General features: G+C 38.2%; 1 long non-coding RNA gene across 1 annotated transcript in view; it reads right to left on the bottom strand.

Moving 5' to 3' along the window:
• Nucleotides 1–223: 223 nt before the first annotated feature.
• LOC149124322 (uncharacterized) overlaps nucleotides 224–9491 on the bottom strand; it is a 48022-nt gene continuing 38754 nt past the window's right edge. Inside the window, exon 2 of the long non-coding RNA XR_016214749.1 lies at nucleotides 224–538. This is a non-coding gene — a long non-coding RNA (uncharacterized LOC149124322). The remainder of the gene's footprint in view (nucleotides 539–9491) is intronic.

Here is a 9491-nt window from a genome sequence, read left to right as displayed (position 1 = left end):
GGATTTACTATTATTTTCAAAAATATATTACTCAAGATTTCTTAACGTAGAGTCCACATATTTTCTAGTGGATAGTGTTGGGAGTTCAACAGGCTTTTGAAACTGTATATAATTCTTTACATATAAATATTTTGTAGGAGAAAATCCGTGGGTCTCATGAGGATTCCCAAAGGAGCCCTTGTCACCACCAAAAACAGAAAGAAAAAAGAACCTTTGATCTGGCTTTTCTTTTTTTTTTCAAGATTCATTTATTTATTTAAAAGGCAAGCTTACAGACTTACATATACAGGAAGAGACAGAGACAGAGATCTTCCATCTACTGGTTTACTGCTCAGATGGTTGCAACAGCCAGTCAGAAGCTGGGAGCCAAGAGTTTCGTCTAGGTCCCACTTGGACCATCTTCTGCTGCCTTCCTGGTTGTAATAGCAGGGAGCTGGATCAGAAGTGGAGCAGCTGAGATGTGAAACAGTGCCCATATGGGATGCTGGCAATGCAGGCATAATCACGGTGCCACATCACTGGCCCCTGTGCTTGTCATCTTAAAAAAATAATAAATTCATTTTAAAGATTCTACTATTGGTCAATATATACCTTATCAAGCAAACAATGTTAACAGTCACAGACTTACCACCATATGGAAGTTCATAAAACATTTTGACAATTAGAAACATACAATTTGCTGTTTTAGAGGCTTACAAATTCCACCTACACAGAACTTTTCCAGTTGGCTCTGCTTTTTTTTTTTATCTTTTCTATAATATTTGAGAGCTATTTCCAGCATAGTCCAGATGAGCTCCAACTCCATGCGTTTTTACCTTCCTGAATAGTTCCACAAGAATCTTTTCTTTCCTAGCTTAGCTCCTAAACAGAGCTCATACAAGATGGTAAAAACAAGGTACACTTAGCAGGTAGCTCATTTTGCTCTCCACAATTAGTTCCACAGAGGAGCTGTGCTAAACACAAGGTTGAAAGGGGTCATCTATTGTCTTGATTCTCAAGGTAGTAGTTTGCATGTTGGGCTTCAACAACTCCCCAAATAATAAAACTATAGAAAATGATTAAGATTAATTCAATGCAGATGCTTTTTAAAACACATTGATATTTAAGTTCTAAAACAGTTTTCAAAAGAAATGAATGCTTAGAAAATGAGTATTTGAGCAGAGAATTAAAAACCAAAATGAGTTTTTTAGCAAGCACATTGACTTCAGGAAGCAATAGGAGGCCAAAGATGGAAAGATCCAGTAACAAGTTCTACAAAGCCAAAAGGATCAGTCTTTCCAAATATCCTTCAGGGTTCCCCAAAATGTAGCCCCAAAGTTCATATCCATCTTATTTCCAACATTCCTCAACAGGCAGCTTATGTCTACTTTTCTTCCTTAAACCTAACATTGTCCTAACCCGCCATGTCTTTGCTGTTGCACACTTCAAGATGATCACCATATTCCCCAACACCTGGTCTTCACATCGTCCTATCATGCTTTCCTTTTGCATATGAGCTTCCAAAAGTAGAATGCAAGAAAGGCCATGAAATGTTACTCCTGGGATTACCTTATGTTATATAAAACTCTATTACTTGTAGACTCCTTCCATGTCCTGTTTGTCTCCCTCTCTCTTCTTCTTCTCCCTATTTACTTCAGATAAGCAAGTTGCCATGACTCCTACAGCTATAAGGGAATTAATTCTGTCAACCACTTAACAGAACATAGAAGTGAATCCTTCCCCATTCATGCCTCTGATGAGAACCCCAAGAACCTGAGCAAAGAACCCACCTAAGATTTGCCCAGAAACCATGAGCCAGTTAATGTGTATAGTTTTAAGTTGCTAAATTTATTACACAATGAAGAAAACTAATTTGGCTAATACTGTGCTCTTTCTGAAAGGCTCTCCTTTCTTCCTTAACACGCTCTCCCTCTGCAAACAATCAGATCCAACATCTCTTCTTCACGATTTTCTCACTGGAAGCTGAACATTCATCCAAAGACCTCCCCAAAATGTTTGTTTTGAGCCTCTTCCTATCACCCCTTTCCCACTTGGGAGACTTTGGGTCTCAGTGTCTCACATGAATTTCTCTATAAATTTCCACATGAATCATGATATCACATATATAGTCATCTACTCTCTTGCCTGGTAATTCCTTCATGATATTTTTGGTCCTGCTTGCCTGGGCCCTTTGTCTACCACTCAGCTCCCCTCGACTGTAAAGGCAGTCCCTAGCAACTCTGGAGCTAGAGAGAGACCCGCAGCTCCACACTCACAGCCTGGTTTCTTCTTGATACCAGCCCTCCCATTTCCCCAGCCAACCAAACACTGTCTTCCAAGTCTGGGAGAAGGTGTGTGGGTTTGGTTATGATTCTTCCCCTTAGTCAACACTGCTCTCAAATCAACTCAACATGGCCTTCACCAGCCCTTCATCAAATATTTGCCTGCCATTTGAAGTACTCAGCACTACACACACAAAATAATGAGCCCAGCTTTAATCCGCATCCAGATCATCCTCACCTTACCTCATCTGCATCTAATAAACATCAGGTGAGTGTACAGATGGTCCTCAGTGGCCACAAATATCAACCAATGCGTATTAAGGCAGGTGAAAATGTGAACTGGAAAAGCCTTTGTGGAGGGTAATTTGGACAATATAACAAAATAAAGAGTTTATACAAGGTGATATTGAGCAGTTGAGAAGACAACTAAGATGCCTGCTTCCAGGAACAGATAATAGATATACTTTTTGTATTCCTCCTGTTTAGTAAAACTAAAAACCCTGGGCATTGGACTACATGAATCTGTGACCTACAGAATGACATGATAGTAAATGCCCTAGTTTATTTTTGGTTTTATTTTTGCTGTGTACATCCAAGATTTGGAGCTTAACAAGTCAACAACTCAAATCTATACCTGGATTTTGTAACATTCCTGATGATCCAAATCTGGAAGCAACCAAGATGTCCTTCAGTGAGTACAAAGGTTAAGCCAACTGTGTTATATCCATCCTATAGAATACTACTCACCAACAGAAAAAACTACTGATACATGCAACAACTGAATGAATACCTTAGAGAATGGTACTACAATGAAGAGTCGATCTCAAAAGGTTACACACAACAGTGTGCACATGTGTTACACTTTTGAAATTACAAAATTACAGAAATAGCATATGAATAGTTGCCAGGTTTTAAAGAACAAGTGCCAGCAGGAGGGAAGTAGGTGTGTCTATAAATGGGCAACAGGACAGATGCTTGTGGAGATGGAACTGTTCCACTGTGACTTTATCAGTGTCAATATTTGGGTTGTGAAATACTTGTGTCTTGCAAGGTGTTACCATGGGATCTCTGTATCTTCTATTAAACTACGTATGAGTCTACAATAGTCTCAAGATAAAAAAGTTTATAAAAAACTAGAATGCTGTCTCAAAGCTTACCAACAGGTACTTTTTTTTTTTTTTTTTTTTTTTTTATTTTTTGACAGGCAGAGTGGACAGTGAGAGAGAGAGACAGAGAGAAAGGTCTTCCTTTTGCCGTTGGTTCACCCTCCAATGGCCGCCGCGGCCGGCGCGCTGCGGCCGGCGCACCGCGCTGATCCGATGGCAGGAGCCAGGAGCCAGGTGCTTTTCCTGGTCTCCCATGGGGTGCAGGGCCCAAGCACCTGGGCCATCCTCCACTGCACTCCCTGGCCACAGCAGAGGGCTGGCCTGGAAGAGGGGCAACCGGGACAGAATCCGGCGCCCCGACCGGGACTAGAACCCGGTGTGCCGGCGCCGCTAGGCGGAGGATTAGCCTAGTGAGCCGCGGCGCCGGCCTCCAACAGGTACTTTTTTAAAAGTAGGTTGAAAACATTATATACAGCATAGCCCCACCTGTGTGGAGTTTTTGTACTTGCTGTAGTTAACCTATTGCACTTTATAACATTAGAACTGTTATTCCCCATTGAAGTGTGTTCTGGTATGCATTACTCACCCTCTCACGCACCCCCATTGCCCCTACACTTCCTAGCCCCCTAGTGGCCTCTGTCCTACTCTTTACTGAAAATCAACTTCTTTAGCTTCCACAAATGAATGAAGTAATGTGATACTTGTTTTCCTGTGTGATTTATTTCTGTAAACATAATGTCGTGTAGTTCTATCCATCTTGCTGACAATAACAGGATTTCATCATTTTTATGATGGAAAGACATGGGGAATCTTCAGAAACTTCTTGGAAAATGTACATTATGAAAAAACTAGGATTTTGAAATTGTTTATGCCTGGCTCAGGCATTTGACACAATTAATACACCAGTGGGGATGCATAGATCTCATAACAGAGTGTTCTGGTTCACATTCCTGCTACTCTGCTTCTGATCCTTCTACCTGCTAATGTGTACCTGGGAAGGCAATACATTTGGGCACTTGGGTTACTTCTATCCATGTGGGATACTTGGATTGAGCTCCTGACTTCTGTCTTCACTCAGGTCCAGACCTAATTGTTATGGACCCTTAAGGAGAGATCTAGCAGGTGGAAGATACCTCTCTTCCTCTCTCTCTCTCTCTCTCTCTCTCTCTCTCTCTCTGTCTCCCTTCTCTCTGTATCTTTCAAATAAAATTAAAATTAAATTAAACCAAAATCAAATTATCTTTCCATTCCATTTTTCATAAACTATTTTAAGCACTCTCATACTCTAGAATGTGTATTTACCACATTTTTTTTATCCTTTTATCTGTTGATAGACATATAGTTGATTCTGTATCTTGTCTGCTAAGAATAATACTGCGATAAACATGGGCATGCAGGTAGCCCTGTAATATAATGATTTCATTCCCTCTGGCTGTACACCCAGTGTAGGAATTGCTAGCTCATAGCGCAGTTCTACTGTCAGTTTTTTGAGGAACTTTCATACTGTTCTTCATAATGGCAATACTGATTTACATAACCATCAACTGTCTTTAGGAATTCTTCTTTCTCTGCATTCTTGCCAGCATTTCTTATTTTATTGTCTTTCTGATAACAGCCGTTCTAACTGGGTGAGATGACATACAGCTGTGATTTTGATTTGCATTTCCCCAGTGATTAGTGATGTTGAGCATTTTCACATATACTTGGTGGCCATTTCTATATTGTCTTTTAAGAACTATCCATCCATATTATACAGTATTTGTTCACTGTAAAGTCGTATTTGTTTTTTTTTTTTTTTTTTTGGCTCCCAATGTATTCTGGATATTAACCCTTCTCCTGATGAAAGGTTAGCAAGAATTTTCACCCATTCTGTAGGTTATCTCTTCACTGTGTTCACTGTTTTCTTTGCTAAACAGACATTTTTAGTTGGATATAATTCAGTTTATCAAGTTTTGCTTTTGTTGTCTGCTCTTTGGGGAGTCTTAGTCAATTTTTCCCTCTCGCAGTATCCTGAAGTATTTCCCCTAAGTTTTGTTCTAATAGTTTCATAGTTGTGTGCCTTACATTTACATCATCTTTGATCCGTTTTGAGCTGAGTTTTGTATATGGTGAGATTTGGGAGGAAGGAAGGTATCGTTTCTTTTTTTCCATGTGTATTTCCAGTTTTTCCAGTAGCATTTATTAAAGAAACTATGGGGGCCGGCGCTGTGGCATAGCAGGTAAAGCTGCCACCGGCACTGCTGGCATCCCATATGGACGCCAGTTCGAATCACAGCTGCTCCACTTCTGATCCAACTCTCTGCTATGGCCCAAGTCCTTGGGTCCCTGCACCCATGTGGGAGACCCAGAGGAAGCTCCTGGCTTCGGATGGGTGTAGCTCCAGCCTTTGCAGCCAACTGGGGAGTAAAATAGCGGATGAAAGACCTCTCTCTCTCTCTCTCTCTCTTTCTCTCTGCCTCTCCTTCTCTGTGTAACTCAGACTTTCAAATAAATAAATCTTTAAAAAAAAAAAAAGAAACTGTCATTTCTCCATCATATGTTCACTGTAAAAAAAATCACTTGACTATAAATAGATAAATTCCTCTATTTTTTATTTTAATCCATTGATCTACACATCTGTTTTAATACTAGTACCATGAAGTTTTGATTAATAAAGTTTTGTGATATGTTTTGAAGTCAAATATTGTGATTTCTCAAGCTTTCTGATTGGGTTTTAGGGGGTTGTTTTATTTTATTCATTCAGGACTGCTTTGTCCATTCTGGTTTATTTGTGTTTGTAAATGTGTGTTGTTATACAACCTTAGGGATTTTTTTTTTTTTTGTTAAGAATACTCTGGTATTTTGATGGGAATTGTACTGAGTCTATAGATTTGAGTAGTATGGACATTTTAACAGTATTCTTCCAATCCCTAAGTATATCTTTCCATTTTGCAGTGTCCTCTGTAATCTTTCATTAGTGTCTTAAATTTTCACTGTAGAGGTCTTTCACTTCCTTGATTAAATTTTACCTTGGTTTTGTGTGTGTGTGTGTGTGTGTGTGTATGTGTGTGTGTCTATGAATATTTGTGAATGGGATGATTTTCAGCCAGTTCATTATTGATATATAAAAATTCTGTTTTTGTATATTAATTTTATATTCTGCAACTTTATCAGATTTATCAGTTCCAAAGTTTTTGGTGGAGTCTTTAGGTTTTTTATGTATAAGATCATACTATCTGAAAATGGGGATTTGGTTGCCTGCTATTTCTTTCTCTTGCCCATTTACTCTGGCTGAAACTCCAAGTACTCCGTTGAATAGAAATGATGAAAGTGGACATTTTTGTTTTATTCCTGTATCAGCTTTTCCCCACAAAACATGATGCTGGCTATTGGTTTGTCATAGCCATAGTTTTAATATATTGAGTAGTTACGTTTCTTCTTTACCCAATTATTTGAGGATTTTATCATGAAGGGATGCTGAATTTTACTGAATGCTTTTTCTGTATCTATTGAGATGATCATATGATTTTTGTCTTTCAGTTGATTGGTGTGTTATACAATACTTATCTGACTGGCATATGTTGAACATATGACCAAAATAAGCCTTGCATCCCTAGGATAAATCCCACTTGCCCGTGATGAAGGATTGTTACCATCTTCTGGTGGATTACATTTGACAGCATTTTGCTGAGAATTTTTGCTTCTATTTTCATCAGGGATGTTGAATTGTAGTTGCCTTTTTGTTGTGTCATCTGGGTTAGGTATCAAGGTAATTACTAACTTTACAGAATGAATTTGGCATAGTTACCTCCCTTTCAGTGTTTTTGAATAATTTTATAGTAATTGCCATTAGTTCTTTAAATGCTTTGTAGAATTCAGTAGTAAAGTCTTCATGTCCTTGACTTCCCTTTGGTAGGAGATTTTTTATTATTGATTCAAAATTACAGTTTGTTATTGGTCTGTTCAGGTTTTCTCTGTCTTCATAGTTAACTTTGCTAGGGAGTTTGTGTGCAGAAATCTATTCATTTCTCCAGGCTGTCCAATTCATTGCAATGTAATTCTTCATGATAGTCTCTAATAATCCTTTGTTTTTCTGTGCAATCCAATGTATTGCCTCCTTTGTCATCTCTATTTTTTTTGGGTCTTCTCTCTTTTTCCCTTGGTTTACCTGGCTAAATATTTGCCTTGTTTATCTTTTCTGAAAACCATCTCTTTGGTTGATGTTTTATATTTTTAAAATTTCTATTTCAATTATTTTTCCATATCATTGTTATTTCTTCACTTCTAATTTTGAATTTGATTTTGATTTTTTTGCTTGCTTTTCTAGTTCTCTGAGTTGTACCATTAGGTTATTTATTTAAAATCTTACTCATTTTTTACATGTAGACACTTATTGCTATATACTTCCCTTTTATAGTGCTTTAGCTATAGGTTTTGGATGCTGTTTTCATTTTCACTTATTCCAAAAAATTTTCTAATTTCCCTTTTGATTTCTTCAATGATGCATTGGTCATTCAAGAGAATATTGTTCAATTTCCAAGTATTTATATCATTTGTCACATTCCGCTTGTTGATTTTTATTCCTTTGGATGATAAAAGATACATAATATAATTTTGATTTTCAAAAATTTGTTGAGACTTGCTTTGTGGCCCAACATATGGGATACCCTGGAGGATGCTTGATGTTCACAGAAGTATGTGTATTCTCAGCCGTTCAATGCAATGGTCTGGAAATGTCTGTTAGGTTCATTTAATGTATGATTTAGTTTAACTCTGATGTTTCTTTGTTGATATTTTGTCTGGATGATCTAGCCAGGACAGTGGGATATTGAAGTCCCCAGCTTTTATTACATTAGACTGTATCTCCTTCTTTGGCTCTAGTAATATTTGCTTTCTATATCTGGGTGCATATATGTTTATAATTATTTCCTAGTATTGATTTGACCCCTTTATGATTACATAGTGTACTTCTTTGCCATGTGTAATTATATCTACTCCTTGCTTTGGAGTTTTCATGTGTGTGAAATAGCACTTTCCAACATTTCACTTTTAGTCTATGTGTGTCTTGAAGGCAGGTCTTGTCACTAGGATTTTTTTTTTTAATCTGTCAAGTCTGCCTTTTTTTTTTAATTTAGGAATTCAATCCACTAATAATCAAGATTATTATTAAATACAGTTATTCTTGCCATTTTAATTTGCTAATTTTTAAAATATTCTTGGTTCCTTTTTCTCTTGCTATTTTGGGGGAGGGGGGGAGCCAGGCAGAGTTAGACAATGAGAGAGAGAGAGAGTTATAGACAGAGAGAGAGACAGAGAGAAAGGTCTTCCTTCCATTGGTTCACCCCCAAAATGGCCGCTACAGCCAGCGCTGCGCCAATCCGAAGCCAGGAGCCAGGTGTTTCCTCCTGGTCTCCCATGAGGGTGCAGGGCCCAAGCACTTGGGCTATCCTCTGATGCCCTCCTGTGCCACAGCAGAGAGCTGGACTGGAAGAGGAGCAACTGGGACTAGTACCCGGTGCCCCAACTGGGACTAGAATGAACCTTGGGTGCCGGCACCGCAGGTGGAGGATTAACCAAGTGAGCCATGGCGCCGGCTGTCTTGCTATTTATTTTTGTGGTTTAGTGGTTTTCTGTAGTGATAGGGTTGATTATTTTCCCTTTTTCAGTTATATATCTACTTTATCAGTGAATTTTATTGGTTTGTATGTTTTCATAATGGTGGTAATCATCCTTTCACTTCTAGGTGTAGGATTCATTTGAGCATTTCTTTTAAGTCCAGCCTAGTGGTGATGAACTCCCTAAGTTTTCGTTTGTTTGGGAAGTCTATTTGTCTTTCATTTCTGAAGAATAATTTTGCTGAATACAATATTCTTCAATGGCAGTTGCTTTTTCCCCAGAACTTTGAATATGTCACTCGATTTCCTCCTGGCCTGTAAAGTTTCTGCTGAGGTATCTGCTGTTAGATATCTGATGGCTCCTATAAATGTGACCTGGCACTTTTCTTTTTGGTATTGATACAATTATCTCTTAGTCTTGGAGTTTTGATATATTGAGTATAAAAAGTTAAGGGGCCTTTTCTAAATATAATCTCTTTGGGTCTTCTAAACTTGGAAGTCTGTCTTGTTCAAGATTTTATTATCAGTCA

Source organism: Oryctolagus cuniculus, chromosome 10 (genome assembly GCF_051225735.1).
Source record: "Oryctolagus cuniculus isolate XC-2025 breed Fujian yellow rabbit chromosome 10, ASM5122573v1, whole genome shotgun sequence".
Taxonomy (NCBI): domain Eukaryota; kingdom Metazoa; phylum Chordata; class Mammalia; order Lagomorpha; family Leporidae; genus Oryctolagus; species Oryctolagus cuniculus.
This window is presented reverse-complemented; position numbering and strand designations above follow the sequence as displayed.